Below are 22,360 nucleotides of genomic sequence, written 5' to 3' on the forward strand. Positions count from 1 at the left end.
ATATGTATTAGTTTGTTTAATCAGTCAATTTCTTCGTAATTCCAAACATTGATGATAGACTAGTAAAATCTGTCTCAAGCTAATGCTGGTTTCTAAATGAATAAATAAATATTTGTATAAATGAGCTAAGATCAATAATATTAATAAATTAATTAATGAAATCATATTGCACATGGACAGTCTGAGTGTGAAGACTTGCCTCCCCTTCCTGTTCTAACTCTAGAAAATGTATGATGAAACACATGATCAAAGCAGACACAAGAAGAGTGAGAATGAAAAAATTGCACAGCCAGCACTGATATGATCAAGAAAGTTGGCATAATGCATCACAGATGAGGCATTTTGTCTTCCAGTTTGTAGGGAGTAAAACTTTCTTCAAGAAGGCCTAAGAGGGAGTCTGGAGAATCAATACAATGGGTAAGACATTTGCCTTGCATGTGGCCAAATCTGAATAAATCCTCAACACCCCCATCAGATCTCCCAAACCATGCCAGGAATGATCCCTGAGAAGTCAGAAGTAAACCCCGAGTATCATCACCTCATGTGGCTTAACTGCCCTTCCCAAATTAAAAGTAAAAAGAAGATACAAGAGGACCACAGTGTTTGACTAAGGAGATTAGTCTAAAAATAATAATAAAAGCAGGAAGAAATTATATAGTACTAGCCAGTATCAGAGGACACAGATAAATGCCACATCATCCAATGACAAAGACAATGGACTCTGAGGATAGCATTATTCTTCTGATATCCCCCCACTTACAGGATTGAAGTCCTGAAACCTTCCTTTTAGCTATAAGTTCTTTTAGGGGTCTTTGGATTTCCAGGGTCTCTGGCCCAATCACTAGGTACTAACCTCCCCTTTACTCAAACCTGATTTTTAAAACGACTAATCACGTTTGTTTTTTTTGTTTTTGTTTTGTTTTTTTGTTTTTGGCTTTTGGATCACACCTGGCAGTGCTCCAGAGTTACTCCTGGTAGGCTTGGGATTTGAACCACCATCCTTCAGCATGCAAGGCAAACACCCTACCTCCATGCTATTTCTCCAGCCTTAGACTAATCACATTATAATAGACTTCTGGACCAATGGCATAAAGTTGGTTGTTGGTTGTTTCAAGAAGAGCAAAACTCTCATTTCCAATACAAATAAATTCCCCCTTGCTAGAACTTGCTGTTTCAATTACAGGAGATGCCTGGAATGGTTGTTTCCTGGAACCATTCTGTCCTTTCAGATTGTGCTTTACTATTATTATTTTTTTGTTTTTGTTTTTTGGGTCACACCTGGTGATGCTCAGGAGTTACTCCTGACTCTATGCTCAGAAATCACTCCTGGCAGGCTCAGGGGACCATATGGGATGTTGGGATTCGAACCACTGACCTTCTGCATGAAAGACAAACGCCTTACCTCCATGCTATCTCTCTGGCCCCTCAGATTGTGCTTTAATCTTTCTTCTTCTTGCACACAAAGTAATACATATTAATTTTCAAAAATTCACAAAGACAGGCAAAAAACAAAATGGTCCATGAATACAGACATAATTCATTGTAATGTTTAATCTTTGTCATTTTGTTTAAACAAATGCTAGCTTATGGGAGGAATACTGCAGGAAACAGAAAAAGAAAACAAAGTCTGACAAGCTTCTAAATGTAACTGAAACAGTTTAAATAAAAGATTTAGTCACTTAGTCACAACTTTCACTTTTCATCAAGCTTTCCTGGGGAGTGTTGCTGTTGTTGTTGTTGTTTTCTTTGATGAGGACACATCCCAGTGACACTAAGGGGCCTAGGGATCATTTTCAAAGACACTTCAATAGAGGGGCCTAAGGATGTGAGTGAGGTTGCTATAATGGATACCACCAGGACATACCCAGTGGTGCTCAGGAGCCTCCAGGGCTATACCCAGTGATGCTTCAGGGACCATGTAGTGACCAGGATCAAAATGGGGTCCTGTGCATGCCTTGCATGTGTTCTTAGTTCCTGTACTATCTCCTCCTATGTTTTTAGGATTTACCATAGGCTGTTCACACATTTCACTATTTTAGTTGCATCCATTTCATCTTGAGGCTACACAGAGCTATCTCAAGCCTTTTCAAATCATTCTGGTGCCTTCTTTTGCACAGAGCAAAAGATAAACATTAACATTCCTATGGTACCTTCAAAGGCTGCTGCTTCCACACACCAGTTTGTCCATTTGGTACAAGACATGCAAGATGTTTTCTCTATTATTTGGGGCACTTAGATGGGGTTTGGGGTTATCTGGATGTGTTAGTGAAGCTCAGTAATTATACTGGGTCCTGGGGATTGAACTAAGGTTCAATGTTAACTAAGGTTAACTAGGGTTAACCATGTGCAAGGCAAGTAAGTGCCCTAACTCTTCTTCTTCTTGTTCTTCTTCTTCTTGTTCTTCTTCTTCTTGTTCTTCTTCTTCTTGTTCTTCTTCTTCTTGTTCTTCTTCTTGTTCTTCTTCTTCTTGTTCTTCTTGTTCTTGTTCTTGTTCTTCTTGTTCTTCTTCTTCTTCTTCTTCTTCTTCTTCTTCTTCTTCTTCTTCTTCTTCTTCTTCTTCTTCTTCTTCTCCTCTCTCTCTCTCTCTCTTCATCTTGATATTATCTATAATTTAAATTGTTTTGACACTTGAACTGAAGGTTCATAAACAAGAGTAGATAACTATTTGGAAACTGATCTCTAAATTAACTTAGAATCATGAATTTCTTCATCTCAATCTCACTTCAGTGATAAACTGGAAGCTTCATTTAAGAATCTCCAGGAGAGAACAGAAACATTCATTTTTACAAGGTCTCACTCCTGAGCAAACACTTTAAAAATAAAAACTTGAAAGAACTTGTTCCCAGTGATTGCTGGGCTCCCTGAGCACAATTATTCTCTTTGTGATGCCCAGGGCAGGGACAAAGAATACCGAAGGGCTAAGGAGACAGCTCTGGATGTGGCTCAGGTGACAGAGCACTGGCCTTCCTGATTGCCTCCCTTATTACCACCTGTTCAAGTCTTCTGGGTGTAGCCTGGAGGCTCCTGAGCTCCAATCAACAAGCTGGGCTTTATTATTTTACCTTGGAGAACCTGTTGTTAAAAATTTACCCACACACATCTGGGCCTTGCTAGGCTTCTGAGTTCCGTTTCTATTTCAGGTTTCCAAGGCAAATGATTGCTTTCTCAAATAATGCCATTTTACTTAATCACTGTTTAAAAAAAATTGCACTGTTAAAATGTAAATATTGGGGCCAATCCTACAGCAGGGAAAGCACTTGCCTGCACATGGCCAACCCGGGTTCAGTCCTGGAATCCCATAAAGTAGGTCCCTCAAGCTCTGCCAGGAATGATCCCTGAACACAGAGGCCTCAAGTACTGGTGGGTGTGGTCCAGGCATGAAATTCCCCCCCCCAAAGTCTCTATCTAGTATATAAGATGTGCTCAATTAATATTTACCAACTCTCAACTAATATTTTTGTGGGGGGAAATATAGGCTAGAGTTATATATTTTAGTTGCTAGTGAAATAATTCATTGTATATTTTCTCATTACTTGTATTTTGAATACAGCTCTTAGATCATATTAGAGATGCTTACATAAAAATGTCAAACATCTATCTAATGAATCAAACAATAAAGTCCTCTTATCACCCATTTTCTTTCCTGAAAATATATCTTAAAAAATTTAAATCTTAGGGTCGGAGGGGCCTGAGCGATAGTGCAGCAGTAGGGCGTTTGCTTTTCACACGGCTGATCCAGGATGAACATTGGTTAGATCCCTGGAGTCCCATATGGCCCCCCCCAAGCCAGGAGCAATTTGTGAGTGCATAGCCAGGAGTAACCCCTGAGAGTCACTGGGTGTGGCCCAAAAAGCAAAAACAAAACAAAACAGAAAAAACCTAAACCCAAAAAACAAAACCTGAATTTTTTCTCAATGTTTTATAATGTTAAGTAGTTTTAATGTTGTCATTCATTTAGGGGGAAAAATCTGAGACATGAAGTCTGTTCCATTCATCATGTTTCACTGTGTTCTACAATCAGTAACTGAGACACTGAGCAAGAGTGAGCTCACTAATAATTCTCAATCCTACCAGGATTACTGGGAGAGTTTGTGGAGTTCTCCCAATTTTTGCCTTTCTTGTCTTTTTTTTTTTTTTTTTTTTTTTTGGGCTTCTTGCCACTGGCTGCATTATGAATTAGGACCCACATTTGTGCGAGGTCAGGGAAAGAAGAAAATGGTAATGCCAAGTGTTTCTTGCACGATTCACCAGCAAATCTCCAAAAAGAATTGCTGCAGGAGGAGGAAATGCAAACAGAAACACAAATAAGATTTATTTATGTTTACAGTCTTTAAATGACCACTTAACCTAAAGGTGGATTTACATAGCTTTAGAATATAGAAAGACTAGAAATATTAATTCTTTTTTTTTTTTTTTTTTTGGTTTTTGGGCCACACCCGGTGACACTCAGGGGTTACTCCTGGCTATGCGCTCAGAAGTTGCTCCTGGCTTGGGGGACCATATGGGACGCCGGGGGATCGAACCTCGGTCCGTCCTAGGCTAGTGCAGGCAAGGCAGGCACCTTACCTCTAGCGCCACTGCCCGGCCCCGAAACATTACTTCTTAATGTCACTTCATAAACAAATGAACTTGTTTATAATCTGAGTCTTTGCTTTTTGTCTTCTACAAAGATTCAAAAAGATGGTATGTGTGTGTTTAATTAGATATTACCTCTCATGCTCAAAAATGTCTTCCTGTCTCACAATTCTAAATTTTATTTCCAATCAGAGGAGGTCTTTTGTTGTGATGAGAGCATTTGCGCATGTTCCCTAGAAGATAAACAATGAAAGATAAACATAATTTTAGACTTCAGTTCCAGCAGAGCCTTCCAAAGGAAATAAAGTGATTAGTTCATTTTTCAAGTACTGGAATCTGTACTGGTTAGCTGATAGAACATTTAGGAGACTGCCTGCGTTTCTGCATACATATACTCAATTCCTGACAACTGCAATGTGTGTGTGTGTGTGTGTGTGTGTGTGTGTGTGTGTTAGGGGGAAGAGTAATGTTAGCTGCAGTCAACTGTTAACAAAAATGTTCCAAGTGGCCAAAGTCTCAAAGAGCCCTTTTCTGCTTATCTCCAAGGCTATGGAGAAGTAAACTTGTGGCCTAAGTGAGGTCTCAGACAATTTCCTTCTAAAGCTATTTTATTGCTGGCAATGCCATTGCTCTTAATTTAGTTTTATTACGACTCAATGGGGTTCTTTTTTTTTTTTTTGCCGTGTGTGTGTGTGTGTGTGTGTGTGTGTGTGTGTGTGTGTGTGTGTGTGTGTGTATTTTCCAGCTGTCTCGATCCTGGAATGCCTATAGTTACCACACATAAATATAGTTCATGCTGTTTCTTTAAATCAACTAGGCAATCTCCTCCAAGAGCACAAGCACTTACTGCCCTGAGCACAAAAGAGAAAAGGTTCCCCAAATTCTATTCCATATACCTTCTTGATAGTGAGCCTTGAATCGAATTGACATCACCTGCTTTTCCAACCTCTTATGCTGACCCACCTGTACATTTCTGTACATTGGGAACCAGCATCTCTTGGCATCAGTCAGAGCTGAAGAGCAAACCAAGACACTGCCAGTGCACATGTGAAACACATTTTCACTGCCATGCAGACTCAGAATTGTTTCTGGACCTGAACTAGCCATCGTTGGAGAGGAATGTGACTTCTCCTCTTGAACTAAGATGTAGTGAAAGGCAACTGAGCTAATAAAAGTCCAATTTTCAGTAAGAAATTGGTATCAGTTCTGAGGATTTTTACTTTTTAATCAATATCTCTGAATGAAATATGATTTAAAGATCTGATTCAAGACAGACATTGGTGCCAGTCTACAGTGAAGTACAACTTTTCATTCCTAGATGCTACTAGAAAACATAATTATTTCTAGAGAATGTAACTTTAGATGCTATCTATCCTTTATTCTTTAAATGCACCTAGATGCCTTCATTCTTCAGTCGTCATTCTTGTAGTCTGTCTAAATTTCTTTCTAACACTAGTTTCAGAATTTGGCTTTTATATCAAACAAATTCATCCTGAGTTAATAGAGATATATGTGCATTTTGAAAACTGACCTCTGAGTTGCTATTTTACCCTGTGATTTTTTTTCCTGCATCAACCAACATCATATGATACGGAGTTATTTTCCTACATCAGAGAACATAAAATGTCTCAAAACATTTTCTTCAGACGTATTATAAATCAAAATTACTATGGAACAGAAAACTTCCTTGTTAAAATGAAGAGAACAGCTGAAGATAGGGCCCAACGTACAGTGGACAAGGAATGTTGGTAGTGGGGTTATGGAATAGGGTGGTGATATTTTAAAGAGGTAGGTAAGTCTACCCATAAATTATATATGTAGCTTTATAGACCAATGGTTAGCTAAATAAAAAGAAAGTAGCATTTAAGCACAGTGTTTAGTTAAAAGATCCTGTAATACAATTAAAACACACGTAGATATAATAGAAAATGTATATATTATAATGCATTATAATAGTTACTACTTCAGAAAAGAGTTTGATAGCACTATTATGGAGTCATCCCTAAGTTACTCAAGATGAGCAGAAAGAGTTCATGTTACATAATTTTTAGTATCTATTATCTGCCAGAAAAGTGCTAAGTCCAATGTTATTTTCCTTTTTTACTTATAACCTATCAGCATGAAGGAACCCTATTTCATTCTCTTCAATATGACATGTAAATATCACATTTGGAATTTAGTTTATATTAGATCATCATTTTATTGCTTACATATAATAATTATAAACATTTAATTATAGGCATATTTCTAAAAATTTATTTTCAAGAGGATTGCAAAGAAGATGGCATAATTGCATGGCTGCTCCAAACAAAGCCTGTATAAGCAAATAAACCTCCTTGGAGAATGGCACTGTAGCAGCTGGTACCATTATTAGGTAAGTAATGAAATGAACAGACTTAATATATTTTCTCTCTCATACCCCATATGCAGCTTTAACTGGAGTCCGCACTGCCATGCTCCAGAATATGAGGACACAGGCCTCTCACTCCAGGTCAGCATCCAGGAAACCCAAAACATTTCCAGGGCCCCCACCCTGTTCTTCTGGTCTTTATTTGTTGTCTCTTGGACCATTTTCTTAGAATCAGCCCTACTCCAGAAATGATTCTATTAGATATACTTGGTTTGTCCAATTAGGATTCATGTACTTCTTCAGAACAGCTGACTTGGGCATTTTATTTCCTGTTGGGATTCTGGCTTCTTGTTGAATTTCTAATTAAGCAATTCATAGGCTCTATTTCCAAAACTTCAGTGCTCTAGTTGGGTCCATTCAAATTATATACTGAAGAGTCAACCAAATAAGACTGATCGTAGTCAGGATATATGCATTTTTGTGTTTAGTGAAAATTCACTTGGACATATTTGGCCTAAACTTTATTATGTTTTTAAGTAAACTGCTTTATTTTTTCCTTATTAGAAAAATGCAAATTATAGCCATTTGAGTTAGGTATTTAGTTGTTTTATGCATGTTGATCAATAGGTTTTGCTGAAGATTTTAATTATTTTTGATTAAGTAAAAATGAATATAAAAGCATTTTAAATAATGTGAAGTATTCTACAGAGATTTACAGATGTGTTATTATTATACATACCAAATAGTCTCCAGATAAGCTATGTCTTAGTAGATTATGAATATATAGTTGAATCAGATTTCTGCAGAGTGGCTTTATTAGATTATGAGGTTTTATATTAATATCTCATTTGGTAAATCATTTTATAAATGCTCTCTCTACAAATAAAGTCATCAAAATGAATGATAAAAAAAGCTTTACTCTCAAATATGATTGCCCTTCTCAGTGTTGCTAATGTTCTGGAAACCTTGACTAACTACCAAAGATCTTAGTTAAGATTTCTGTACTTTTAGAATATTCTTCAAAAAGCTTATATAAAATACTTTCTTTCCAGATAACAGTGTATTTTGGTGAGAATATAAGTTTAGCCAAAGAAAGTAGTCACATGAAAATCATCTCAGAAAGCATATAATTTATGTACTAGCAAAGGAATCATGGCATCTACATTTTAAAATGTGAGAAACTTAGGTAAGTGTGTGTGACACAATATTAAAAGAGTGTGTTAACACTGTCAGATAGTGGAAAATTGAATAATATTTAAAACTATGAATCAATAACTCACTCTATGGTTTGAAAATGAAATAACTCTTTGGCCTGCTTAGGACATAAAGGATTATGGCACTATCTTCTGGACTTAGTTTAAACTCAGTAGGAATATCTTTGGTAATCAGTTTTTGTTCTAAATAGTATACCCTTAAACAAAAATAGGAAAGAGCACTGGGGAAAAGTGCTCATAGCTATGAATTTTCTAAACATAAGTGGACAAACAGGCTGAAATCAAAGTCACATCAGAAAAACTTACCCAGGCTGGGAGAAATAGCACAGCGGCATTTGCCTTGCAAGCAGCCAATCCAGGACCAACGGTGGTTGGTTTGAATCCCGGTGTCCCATATGGTCCCCCGTGCCTGCCAGGAGCTATTTCTGAGCAGACAGCCAGGAGTGACCCCTGAGCACCGCCGGGTGTGGCTCAAAAACAAACAAAAACAAAAAACACACACACAAAAAAAAAAAAAAAAAAAAAAAAGAGAGAGAAAGAAAAGAAAAGAAAAGAAAAGAAAAACCCAAAATAATTTTCTAGAGAGAAATTCATGTATATGCAGAACTCATGAAACTTTTGCTCTGGTTAAAGACTTTGTAAATAAATTTTGCACAGCATAGTGGACTGGAGGTTAGAGACTATTCAGTATAAATAAGCAGAAATAGAGCTTGTATTTGACATACCTATTACAAACAACATTGCTCCAAGTTTTTAAGTATTGGAATTCTTGATAATAGAAGGCAGAAGATGTCCTCGGGAGGCCAATGGTTTCATCAATTATATGACTTTTTAAAGCATGCAATAGGACCATGAATTATGAATATTTAAAAAATTCTTATAATTTTTTTAGGAATATGACTGCATTTTTTTATTTCCAAATTTGGGGATCACTGAGTTTTATTAAGATAAATGATAACTGTTAACTCTGTGTTAAGCAGAATATAAGGGTTTTTATTTAATACTCTCAATTTCTTAAAACAACCAACAACGAAGTTATTCTTCCAATAAATTATAAATGAAGTCTGAGAGTTAAGCTATAAGCTCTACTTTGTAACCCATTCCTGAACTTCATTCATTCATTTATTTATTTATCTTAAGTAAATAAATTTATGCTTCTTTCACTAAGATGTTGATGGACTAGTGTATGAAAAGAAAATAGTGTGATTTGCACATCTGCAGAGACTCCAGAGAGAGTTGAGCCTGTGAGGCCTCACTGATCCAAGGTATCCCTTTAAGAAGGGTATGACAAATACTATAAATCATGGTACCTTAAATAATTTTATCTCAATGAGATGAAAAAGCAGTATAGAATCTGAAGAAGTTCAAGAGCAAATATATTTGGAAGAAGGAATGAAAAATAGACATATGGTTAGATAATGTTTCATGTCCTGGAATCTCATGGTGGGAAGGGCCAACATTGTCCTTCTCTAAACTGTAACTGTGTCTATAATTTCATCTCCCTTCCTGATTGCTTATTTCATACTGAGGAGCCAACCTTCTCACCAGTCATTATATATCTTATACTCACCAGTCATCATAAAAGACCTGAGATAGTTTTGGGAAACAGGAGATACCACCAACGTGATACTCGTTGATATATTGACTCTGTGCAGGTCAGATTCCTATGATGGAAACTTGGGAGACACTTCAGTTCATTCAAGCTCAATTTAAAGAACAACATTTTTCTCATTATGCCAGATCATTTCTTTCTCCTTGCTTCAGGATCAACTTCCTTTAGAAATTCTGTATCCTCATTTCAACCTATTAGCTTATATCCAGTTTCTTATTTCAGTTTAAGACTGGTTATGTATGCCAGTTTTCTTTGGACTGGGTAGCCTGAGAAATTTGTCAGTAAATGTGACAGAAAAAAGGACAACAGAACTAAGGCTGGCCTGATGATTATTTTATGTTTTTGTTTTTTTGGGTCTATGTGAGGTGCTCAGGGGTTACTCCTGGCTCTGCACAATACAGACTAGGGAAGGAAGAAATTCTTTTTTCTCAACTCTCCAAAAGTCCTAACATGCATAGTTCCTATGGACAAACTGAATGGGATTCTCGAGATTCTTGCCCTTGCTCCCCAGAAGAGTATTTTTCCATGCTAGTCTTTTTTTTTTTTTTTTTGAGGATCTACCTTTGACTCTCTGTATTTTGAAAACAGCATGCCACAGTAGTGTTTCAGGTAAGACATTAGTCCTGCCTGAAGGTCTCTCAGATTCCTGGGTCTGTAGTTAGCATTTGATAGTAACTTGGGGGAAATTCCCAGTTACTATTATTTTAACCATTTTTTCCCTCCTTTGCTCTCTTTCTTCTTATCAGGAAGATGCAAATCAAAACAATAAGGTACCATCTCATGCCACAGAGACTGGCACATATCACAAAAAACAAGATCAGTGCTGGTGGCGATGTAGGTAGAAAGGAACTCTCATACATTGCTGGTGGGAATGCTGTCTAGTCCAGTCTTTCTGAAAAACAATATGGAGATTCCTCAAAAAACTGGAAATTGAGCTCCCATGTGATCCAGCTATACTACTCCTAGGAATAAACCCTAGCAATACAAAAGCACAACATAAAAATGCCCTTTACGAGCCCAGAGAGATAGCACAGCGGTGTTTGCCTTGCAAGCAGCCGATCCAGGACCAAAGGTGGTTGGTTCGAATCCCGGTGTCCCATATGGTCCCCCGTGCCTGCCAGGAGCTATTTCTGAGCAGACAGCCAGGAGTAACCCCTGAGCACCGCCGGGTGTGATCCAAAAACTAAAAAAAAAAAAAAATGCCCTTTACACACCTATGTTTATTACAGCACTATTTACAATAGCCAGGATCTGGAAACAACCCAGATGACTGGCAACAGTTGAGTGGCTAAAGAAACTGTGGTACATCTACTCAATGGAATACTACGCAACCATCAGGAAAAAAGAAGTCATGAAATTTACCTATATATGCATGGACATGGAAATTATTATGCTGAGTGAAATGAGTCATAGGGTGAGAAATAGACATAGAATAGTCTCAGTTATCTGTGGCATTTAAGAAAAATAAAAGACATTATCGTAATAATACCCAGAGACAATAGAGATAAGGTTTGAAAGAACCAGTCCATGATATGAAGCTTACCACAAAGAGTGGTGAGCACAGTTAGAGAAATAACTATACCAACAACTATCATGATAACAGTAGTAAGTGAGAGTTATAGAATGCCTGTCTCAAAGACAGGCAGAGAGTGGGGAATGAAGGGAAAAAAAAGAGAGTATTATCATCCTTGTTTTAAATATGCTAAATTCAATATCCCAGTCATGTCTGGTTCTGTGGCTTGTTCTAGCTTGTTTTAGCTTGTTCTAGCTCTTCAAATTATATAAGGTTTCTTGGAATTTTGCTTTGGGGATGCTCTATAATTTCCCCCTCCTGAAAACTAGATGTGCTATAGGTGAGAATGGGAGCTGCTGTAAATGGGTGTTTGCTCTGTGGGTGTGGGTGTGGAGGTCCTTTGGTCTAGGAGTCCATCTGCAGGAGTTTGTACCTCTGTGCTGAGGAGCTCCCCTCTCCCAGCATTGCTTCTGTGACAACCAGGACTGATCAGAGGGCTTGCCCTTTGAAAGAACCAGGGTAGGATGTAAGGACGTAACACTGAACAAGCTGCTCTGCAGAATAGAGATGCATCCTCTCCTGTTTGGGAACTCTCAACATAGTAAGGAAATCCTACTCTCATGAGTGAAGGGGCCTGGGAGAGGAGCTGTTGTTCCTTTTTCTGATTCTGTTTCTAAGCACCCAACACTAACATCTGGCGGCGGGGGGGGGGGGGGGGAGGACCCTGGAGTACACTGGACAAGGCTTTCTTAATCCAGAGGGTGTCTCCATCTTCATGCTTTGATCCCACCATGGGAAGTCATGATTTAGAAGATGGTTGGGGGACATCTTGGTGACCATGTTAATAAGGAAGCGGCAATGCATGATCAGGATGCCAAGCCCTAGGTTGGAACCACAGGCTTTAGTAATCAGAGATAGGTCAGAGAATATAAACTCAGATTTTCATAGACTCTTTTCCTTTTTGACCTTTCTGTCTTATACTCTCACCCTCCCTTCTCTCTTGTTTTCACATTCCCATTGCAAATTTCTGCTCCTTAATATAGGTTTTCTTAAATACCTTCTGACAGCCACTCTGAGAGTTACTGGGAGATTTGTGAGCTTCCTCATATTTGGACTCATATGAAAAGAAATATTAAGAATGTAAACATTCTTTTTCATTCCCTCCCTTAGAAGAAAATGGTTCACAATCTTATTTTGTTTGATCTCCCAATGTTAAACAACTATGTGAATATTTGTCTTGGACCATCCCTTCTCTTCCTCTACTCTCTCCACAGCTTACTCCACGAATAGTTTTCCTTAAATGTTATCAATGAGGTCTGGGGGTGAGGAACTCGATAGAGAACAGGGTTTATGATACTTGCCTGTGGTAGAACCATTTAGAGTTTCCCAAGCCCCAGTAAAACTGATACCTGGGCACAGAGCCTTGAATAGTCCCTGAGCAGCACACACCAGCTGTGTTCTCTCCCCTCCCCCAATACTTGTCCTTGGGACTTAGGCATCAAAGCACCCAGAGCTTCATTTCTCTGTCCTGGCTTCACACACTGCTACAGCGACCTTCAGAGTTGAAAGCTCCAAGAATGATCTCTGCCCTGTATACACATTCATTCCTTCCCATGAGAGTTCCAGAGTCATGTCAGCAGTCTCAAAGTTCAACCATGAACCAGAGAGCTAGTACAGGGCTAAGGTGCTTGCAGTGCTTGTGGCTGACTGTGGCTCAACCCCCAGTTCCACGTGGGCCCCAATCAACAATGGGTGCAGCCCTGAAGGCTCATTAGTACCACATGGCAAGGCAAGACTTGAGCAGCACCAAATTCTTGTGTTCTCACATTGAACTCTCAGCCCCACTAGTAAAGATATTATTGAGAGGGTTCTCTGTGCCTGGGGAGGCCCCTCAAAAGTTAAAAAAAAATTATGTTAGTGACAAAGTTCCTGGTGAGTTTGTCTTTCATTCCTCGATGTTATCAACAATTTTCAATTCTAATAAAATTGCTGTTTTCTTAACATTAAAGTGAAATACATTAAGTGTTGTGCATCTGACCACTCTATTCATTACTAAGAACTTGCCAGCCATTAAAGCTATGCTGTGCTGGAGGGAAATGGAGGGAACGGTACCTTCTAATCAGACATGGCCTCCTTTCCCAGGCAGCTTGCAGCATGAGAAACGGAAGTGCTGAACCTTCCAATGAGAAACTGTAAACTGTCTCACGCCTCCTTCTTTTATGTTTTTCTTGAATAACTTTGTAAAACATTTTAAACACTGATTACACAGAAGTCAGGGAGATGTCTCAAAAGGCTAGAAGAAAGAGTTTGCATGTAGCAGACCCAAGTTCAATCCTTGGCACTGTATATACTAAGCAAAGCAACCTCCCAAAACTTGATGATATGAATACAAATTTACCAGTCACCTGAATAACTTTATAGATATTTTTCCCTATTTGAAAAATAAAAGAAAATCACTTCCAAATTTAAATGGATGACACAAAACATCTTACGATGTTTTGCTATGAAAACATAAGATGAAACAAAAATGGAAACCATTACATATTTTTCAATTTATTATTCAGTTGGTTTAGATTTATTATTCGTTGTATACTTCCTTAGAACTTTCCCCTTTTCTAAGTAATAAATTTATATAGATTATTTTACTATGCAAACTTTAGTATTTCACCTGAGTATTAGGAAAAATATGAGTATTGTTATTATATTACTTCAAAATTGAATTTCTGGTAAAAAAAAAGAGAAAAAAAAAAACAAATTCAAAATATACTATTCAAAATATACAGTATGGTCAGTGGATATGACCATAAAATATAGGAGAAAGAAAATATTTTCTATTTTTCAATGCACATTAATTTTCAATAGAGAGACTATGTTTACTTGTTTCATCCCTCCCTCCAACTACCTCCAAAAGTTAATGTTCTCTTGTTTGTTTAATCAAGCTATTTTTTCTTCAAAACCATGAGAATTATCTTTTGGAAGGGTATTTGCTTCCATTGACCTAATGTGTATTTTGAAACAGAACAAATCCCTAACTTCCTCCCCTTGTTTCCTCCCCATTCCTCAGACCTTCCCAGTAAACATATTGATCCTAGCAGATAAGTGAATGAATGTGCATGTTTATTTGCATGTTCCGTGTCCTAGAAGAAAATGAATCCTGCCAGTACTACACGGAAGCCCAAACTATTTTGCACAAAGTGTCTTTACTGAAAGAGAAGAGGCAGAAAGAATATGCTGGAGAAGAGAAAGAAGCAAATTAAATGGCCAGAAAGCAAATGCCCCATGGATAGTTGTGATGAAGTTAGAGCATTTGTAAAGATGTTTATTCTTCAACTTTAAAAAAAAAATAAATGATTTATTAAAATTTATACTATGAAATAAAGAAACGGTGAAGGTTGTGAATTTTATTTGAGTTTGTGAATTAAAAACAAAACAAAAACCCGGCACACCTTGACTTTTTGCTGTTGTTAGGTTTAATTCCTGATGGTGTCATGCCACCTACATGCCACCCACTCTACATAGCAGCCCCCATCCATTAGAGATGAGTAAGAGAAAACTACTTTTAAAATGTTTTAATTTGTGGAATATAGAAGTAATAAGGTAGGCGTTTGTTTGGATAAATAATAAGCTTGATTAGGGAGAGGCAATAATGTGCTCAGGGACTTTTTTCTGGATCTGCACTCAGAAGTGACCCCTAGTGGTGCCCAATATACTTGGTGCTTAGGATGAACAGCATCAGCTGCGTACTTTTCCCTCCTATACTACCACTCTGGCTCATTATGCTGTTAAAGGTTCTTTTATAGTTATTTAACAAGAACCCAAGGACTCCTCTGTTTCTGAAAACTCAGTGGAAGGGAAGTGTGGTAGCTGATTTTGAGTCTGATAAATGAGTGAAATGTGGACACAGCTCAAGTTGAAGCACCTATCTGAAATTCCCCTTGAGATACTGTTTCAACAAAAGCACTTTTAGAAGTCACTGTGAAAAACATAATATTTTAGGAGTAGAAATGATGCTGTCTTGTTTTGACTGGTGAGAGTGGTAGACTGAGAGCACACACACATCACAGGCAGGGAGTGAGGAGAGGGCAGGGCTGAACCTGGGGTGCCCATAATGGATGCGTGTGACCGGGAATGTCTTCTTACCCTATCCTGGCTGTGACCAAAATTACACTATGAGGTTGGAAAGAGGAGTAGAAACTAAACCCAACTGGATTTTGACTCTGACAATATACATTCAATTTATCTAATATATCTAGTCTTTTTTGCAACATCTATAGCTTCAGGGGCTGTTAAACTCTGGAACAATGTGTATTCTTTACAATCTGTAAATAAATGGAGGCCAGAGTGCTAATACCATAGATAGGGTGCTTGCCATGAGCATGCCCGACCTGAGTTCAAGCCCTGGCATCTCATAAGGTCCCGAGACTGCCAAAACTAAAGTTCTGATAATGAATGAAAGGGTGAATAATTTTATCTGTGATGACCTGTCAGGGTGATTATAGGCTAGTGACTTAACCTCTCTGTGCCTCAGCTTCTCCTTTTAGCAATGCAGTCAGTTTGCTAATCCCCTTTGCTGTGCTGAAGTTTGAAGCACTTAGAGAAGGGCTCAGCATTTTAGACCATTTCCATGTGAGCTTTGACCTTCATACAAGATTAGGGGGAATCCTAGCAGAAGAAAAGGAAAAAATGAACCCTCCTGTGGAGATGGCTACAGAGAAGGGAAAGGGCAGCATCTCTGTCAGCTTTGGGATCTGTTTATTTTTTGTTCCCAAGTCCCTAGGTGTTCAGTGGCTACCCGATCTACTGAATCCACTGCATTTATTGCTTCAGAGCAGGTCAGAGACAAAGAGGATCTTTATTCCTCTTTGAGTGCCTGTACGAACATTTTTTTTTTTAAATCCATGGCATGACTTTAGTCATAAAGCTACACTTTGTTTAAGAACAAACAAGCTTTATAGACTTCCAGAGTGTCTCTTTACAATCAGAAGTTTGGGCTCTCCTCATTACTAGAAGCAGCAGCTTAAAGAGGGGAGAGAGAAGGCTTCTAAGGGGAGTTTCCAGGCGCCCTGAAGGGGGATTCCTTGCTGGAATGGAGAGGATGAAGAGGGGAAGCATGGATACACATCTCCAGGATGTTAGGCTGAGTGAGAGGGAACAGCCACAATAATATGAGGTCCACAGATTGTTTCTGATTACATTGAAACATAATCTGTAATACTGATTGAAAAGCCAGCAATAGCCAGTGGCCATCTGGAGTGACGGGTGGGCTGGTGGGGGAGCCAGAGAAGCCCCCCAAAACTCAACACCCCCAAAATCTTTATCACATGCTGACTGTTGTAATGTCTGCACACAATCATTGGCATTGTGACAAAAATAAGCTCTTCTTATTGTAGACCTTAATTAATGAGGAAATGATACCTCAACAATTATAGCTCTACTAATTAAGAAAAGATTCCCAATCCTTTGTTTGTGTTATGAGAATCAGAGAATGATTTCATTAGTCAACAAGTTCTCCACAAATACCAGGACCTGGAAATAATTTCTGAGACCTCAGCTTTCCTCGCCCTCCACCAGTTTGCAGAAACACAACTTTCTTTTCCTACTAATATGAATACTACCTCGGGATCAGGAGCACTGTCCAAGTCCCATGAACTCTCCATCTGTCACATAATTTGCTAAGTCCGTGATTCTAAAAGGTGATGTCACACCCTGGCATCACCTTGACATACTTAACAATCCTTCTGTGTGCCTGAGAGATAGCACATGGGCTCTTGTGCACACAGCTGATCCGGGCTCTCTCAGATAGTTCCCCAGCACCACCATCCCTGAGTGTAGAACCAGGAGTATGTTCTGAGCACCACCAGGTGTGGCACCAGAATCAAACTAAAATGTAATCCTGACACCTCAGTCCCCTTTAGAGATTGTAGGGTTCTGGCGCTAGGTCCCCCAAAGAGGCCTATTCAAGGGTGGGTAAGGGTCTCTTCCAGCCCGTGGCCTCGAGGCCGGACTCGGGAAAGAGAGAGAAGACTGTGAGCCACAGACCACTCACAGGGAAGCATTGTCAGAGCAATGGACTTCATTTATTGAAGGCAGGGACAAGGGTTTTAGGGTAAACTTTAAGTGGAAAACAGAATATGGGTAATATAGTTTAGAGATTATAGCAACAAGAGACAACAGTCACAAGGTTGATTTGAATGGTTTACAAAGATAGCAGTTACAATGCCCATGGCGTCATTAAATCAGGAAGTATGTAAAGATAGCATAGCAATGCCTATGGCACCATTAAATCAGGAAGTATGTAAAGATAGTGGTTGTAATGCTTATGGCACTATTAGCCTAAACAGGTTGTTTGACTGGGATGACTTTCTCCTGTACTCAAAACAGCAGGGACACAAGTCTCTAAGAGAGACTTTCTTTTATATTCAAGGCCAGCTTGCAGAAATCTTATTTCCCGGCCTCTCTTCCCACAAGAGATAATTCTGATGTCACCGCTATGGCCAGAGGATTCCCAGAGCATTGGAAAGATGTGAGGAAATCTAAAAGCCCTCAGGTTATTGAGTAAAAAGGAAAGTCTTAGTAGTTCTGTGTGTTGTGCTAGCTACAATGGCTTCCTCACATGATCACCTACTCATATAATCTTTCCTATTGACTTCAGGAAAAATAGAAAAGGTGTCATCAATGGAAGGAAAGGCAGAGTTTGCAGACTTGAAGTGAACAGTGCCCTGATGTTAGAGTAAACAGTTTTCACTCTATTCAGGATAATTCTTTGTTGGTGCTTGTCACTCATGGACTGGAAGTATTTCTGAATTGGGCCCCTACCCCTGACTATTCTCCACTCATGGGGATGATCCTTTTCTTCCCAATAAAGACAGAGACTGCTTTCAGTTTGGGTTCCACAGCTATTCTGTCTACCTGTTGGTATCTTTTGCTTGCAGACAGATAGCTTGTGGAAACAGTTTCCTGAATCTGTTTTTATCTCTTCAACATCATGTGGATTATTTGCTGTATTTGGTGTTGCATCCAGGCCCTTGTTTCCCAATTCCTTTGGGGGATGAGACTTCTACTACACCTGGTATCATAAACAGGAGCCTAGTCTACAACTAGCAATATGTTTCCTAGGGTAATTTTGTGGTTACTCAAGTGGATAATTTCACCTTGGATAATGAATCTAGTTCTTATATGGTGAAAAGTAATGACAATAGCTTGGCTTTGGGTCGAGAGATTCTGGCCTTTTTTTTTTTTTCACATATATTGCTACCTTCTTATTCCAACAATCAATATAAAAAATACCAAAGTAGTAATTTACATTCTGGGTTTGATCCTAATAGGCATCATAATTTATACATACTGTGCAGTGCAGGATGCACAGGTCGAGCTTTCCAAAATGTCTCTAACTTCTGAAAATAAGAGTGCAGTTCCAATAGTGGCAGGTGCTCAAGCCAAAAGCCTCAAGGCCAATAACGTGCCACCCTCCACTGGGGGTTGGCCAGAGAAATTGCCAGATGCTGAGATTAATATACCAGATTAATATAACAAATATTGAAAATGAGTCAGCCATAGCACCCTTGGTTGCTGATTTCAAAAGCAGGTCCATAAGATTATATCCCACTCCTCCTCAGCTGCAACTCTGTAGAGAGTATAAAGAGGGTGGGCCAAGTCCAGATTCAGAACCTGCTCTCTTCCATCAAGAAAGCACCCAAACTTCAAGCTATGTTGACTTAAACATGAATCTCTCTATTTAAAAAGGCCTTCTTGGGGTTGGCGTGGTGGTGCAAGCAGTAGGGCCCTTGTCTTGCACGTACTAACCCAGGATAAACTACGGTTTAATCCCCCAACATCCATGTGGTCCCTCAAGCCAGGAGTGATTTCTGAGAGCATAGCCAGGAGTAATCCCTGAGTGTCACCAGGTATGGCGCCCCAAAAAACAGAAATAAAAGGCATGCTTGTAGTATGGTCTGTGTTCTCTGTTTTGTGTTAAATTCCTTACTACCTGGGGTAAAGGTGGGTTTTGTATCCCTCAGCACTTTAATACTGTTGCTAAGATGCCTGAATTCTCCTCAGGGTGTCCCTAAAACTAAAATGTGGAAAATGTGATTTTTTTGACAGAGTTAAAAATTAACCTTAATAACCTAGGTCATTCTGGAAGAATGATTGCATGAGTTCAGTTGCCTTACAAACTTTTGACAGGAAAAGGGGCTTTCTTGAATCCCCCATAAGCAGGCGACTTTACCCCATGCTGTTTAGGAACTGGTCATGAGATTGCATTGTGTGCTTGGGAGAATATTGACATGGATGCAGAATTTTAGGGGAGTTTTACAAAAAATTTTAGGCTGCTTCTGAGCCATATGTGGAATTTCTGAAAAAACTTAACAGGTAATATCCAGAAGCAGGATAAAAACAAGGAAATACAGGAGGCCAGAGAGATAGCATGGAGGTAGGGGGTTTGCCTTTCATGCAGAAGGATGGTGGTTAGAATCCCAGCATCTCATATGGTCCCCTGAGCCTGCCAGAAGTGATTTCTGAGTGTAGAGCCAGGAGTAACCCCTGAGTGCTGCCAGGTGTGACCCAAAAACCAAAAAAACAAACAAACAAGAAAATACAGAAGATCCTAACAAGCTGTTAGCTTTTGAAATGTCAATGAAGAGTGTCAGTCTATTTTATGTCCCTTAGAGAGAAAGAATATATGAAGATATTTGTACAGGCTTTAAAGAATGTTGCATCAATTGAATCCATATAATCAATTGAATCCATATAAATGCTTGGAAGACTGATTTAGTGACCTACTCTGTATAGAGGCAAACTGGGTAACCAGAACAGATATAGCTATCCTTCTAGAGGATACAGAGGTCCCTGTAATATTTACCATCTAAGGAGAGCACTCGGACTTTGTCCAAGGTGTGGCAAAGGATTTCACTGGGACAGAGATTGTTTCTCATTTTATCATGTCTTGATTAATTCAGGAAGAAGGCAGATGCTTTAACTGTGGAAAAATGGGACATTTGCACAGAGGCTGCAGGATTCCTCCTGAAACAAACCCCCTTGAGGCCAGGACCTAATCATCCAGTTTCTGGAAACTGGGTCTGGGCCAATCCCAGGCATCACAAAATTAGGGAACCTTTTTGTCAACAATTCAGCTTCCCAGCTTGGGAAAAGAGAGCTACAAGCCATAGACCTATTAATTAAAGACCGCTATTTCAGAAGCTGTGCCTTGAATATTTCTGGCCCAGAAGACACTGACTATAATACCAGCCCAGTACCCTTACACGTTAAAATATAGCATAAAAGGGCTGATTCCTTCAGGAACTGTGGGCTTGATAATGGGAGAAACAGCCTGACTATTAAGGATATCTCTGTGAATCTGGAAATTATAGATTCTGATCATGTTGGTGAAATAATAGTTCTTACTTCCACGCCCACAGTATGGACTTTTAAAATAGGTGAGAATATAGCTCAAAATTTTCTACTTCATTATCTGAACCTACCTGCTCAGATAGCCTCAGGGTTGAAAGTTTTGGAAATATAAACTTCAAAGATGCTTTAACTTCAAAGCCTCTGTTATCTCTTTAATATAAACTTCAAAGATGCTTTAACTTCAAAACCTCTGTTATCTCTTTAATAGCCTTTACAGCTAAATTTAAATAAGAATACCCAATGTTAACCCTTGAAATTTAGGAAAAGAAATTTGAAGGCATGTTTGACTCAGGTGCAGAGGTCTCTGTGGTGTTTTGTATTAGTCTTCTGACAAAGCTCAAAACAGCTAAAATGCATAGATCCAGAATGCTTTCTTATCACTCATGGTTCCAATTTCATTGAACCTCTGGGGGTGCAACTTGCACAGATAATGGAGGGCCGAGTACCGTACCATATCCCTCACCCAACTACTCCCAAATCATCAGTTCTTTTGTCCCTCATGACCATTTCTCTGTCCTCACATCTAGGTAGGATCTTCTGGGGATGTGGAGGAAGCCCAGGTTAGGTCCCTAGAGGAATTATTCTAGAAGAAATGATGAAGGATCAGATAATTAAGGCACAGATCCTCATGGAATATATATATACATATATGTGTGTGTATATATATATGTATATATATGTGTATGTATATATATATATATATATATATATATATATATATATATAGGCAAGCACATATTCTCTTCTTTAGTTTTAGGGTCATACCTCCAGATACTCAGGGGTTACTTCTGAGTACAGAGTGCTCTGTACTCTGGAATCATTCCTGGAAATGTTTAAGGCACCATATGAGATGTCAGGGATTGAACCCTGGCCATCTACATACAAGGAAAGACTCTATCTGCTGTGCTATTGGTCCAGCTAGCTCACTGAGCATATTTTTGTTATATATGTTATACATATATGTTTTGTTTGTCAGGGTAGTAGTGACCCCCACATGTGCTTGCAGGGGACTGTGCTCCTGGCCTGAAAAGTCATGGTTCTTTCCTAAATTGGTTGAGGCTTGATCCCCAAAGAGGTCCCAGAACAGGAAAGCTAGTCCCATTTCCCTATCCCTCAGGTATCTATCTACAGCAAATAATCCACACAGACAGGAAGGTAAAAAAGACGAGAAGGTCAGACACAGAATCCTTTGTCAGCCTGCCAGCAGCTCCAAAAAACAAGAGCTCACTATCTAACTGCTGAAAGAACCCTGACTTCCCAGCTCATTACCTATTTATTTGGATCTGAACAGCACCCCCACCTGGAAGGTCGTAGGTGGAAAAACAGGCAGGGAAACAAATATTGAAGAGAAATATTATGAAAGCCTTTATAAACTTAACAATTCCCTCTTCTTTAGTAAATGCAACATAATAGGATGAGAAAAATAGGTAATAGACCCTATAAGTACAAAAGGCAAAACTAAACTAAAAAAAAAAAGCAGTAGTTTGCATAAGCACATCACAAGGAAGAAGTGAAAAAAAACTTGTAAGCCTAAAAACAAGAGTCAAAGAATCAACTATAAGCTCCAGAGATGAGAGATCCACGATCCACGACATACAAGATGAAGAATTCAAAATAAGGTCTTCCTTAGAAGATCAAATGACATAGCTGGAATTCACTGATCAAAGACCTAGTAGGTTATGGAGATC

Source organism: Suncus etruscus, chromosome 14 (genome assembly GCF_024139225.1).
Source record: "Suncus etruscus isolate mSunEtr1 chromosome 14, mSunEtr1.pri.cur, whole genome shotgun sequence".
Classification (NCBI taxonomy): domain Eukaryota; kingdom Metazoa; phylum Chordata; class Mammalia; order Eulipotyphla; family Soricidae; genus Suncus; species Suncus etruscus.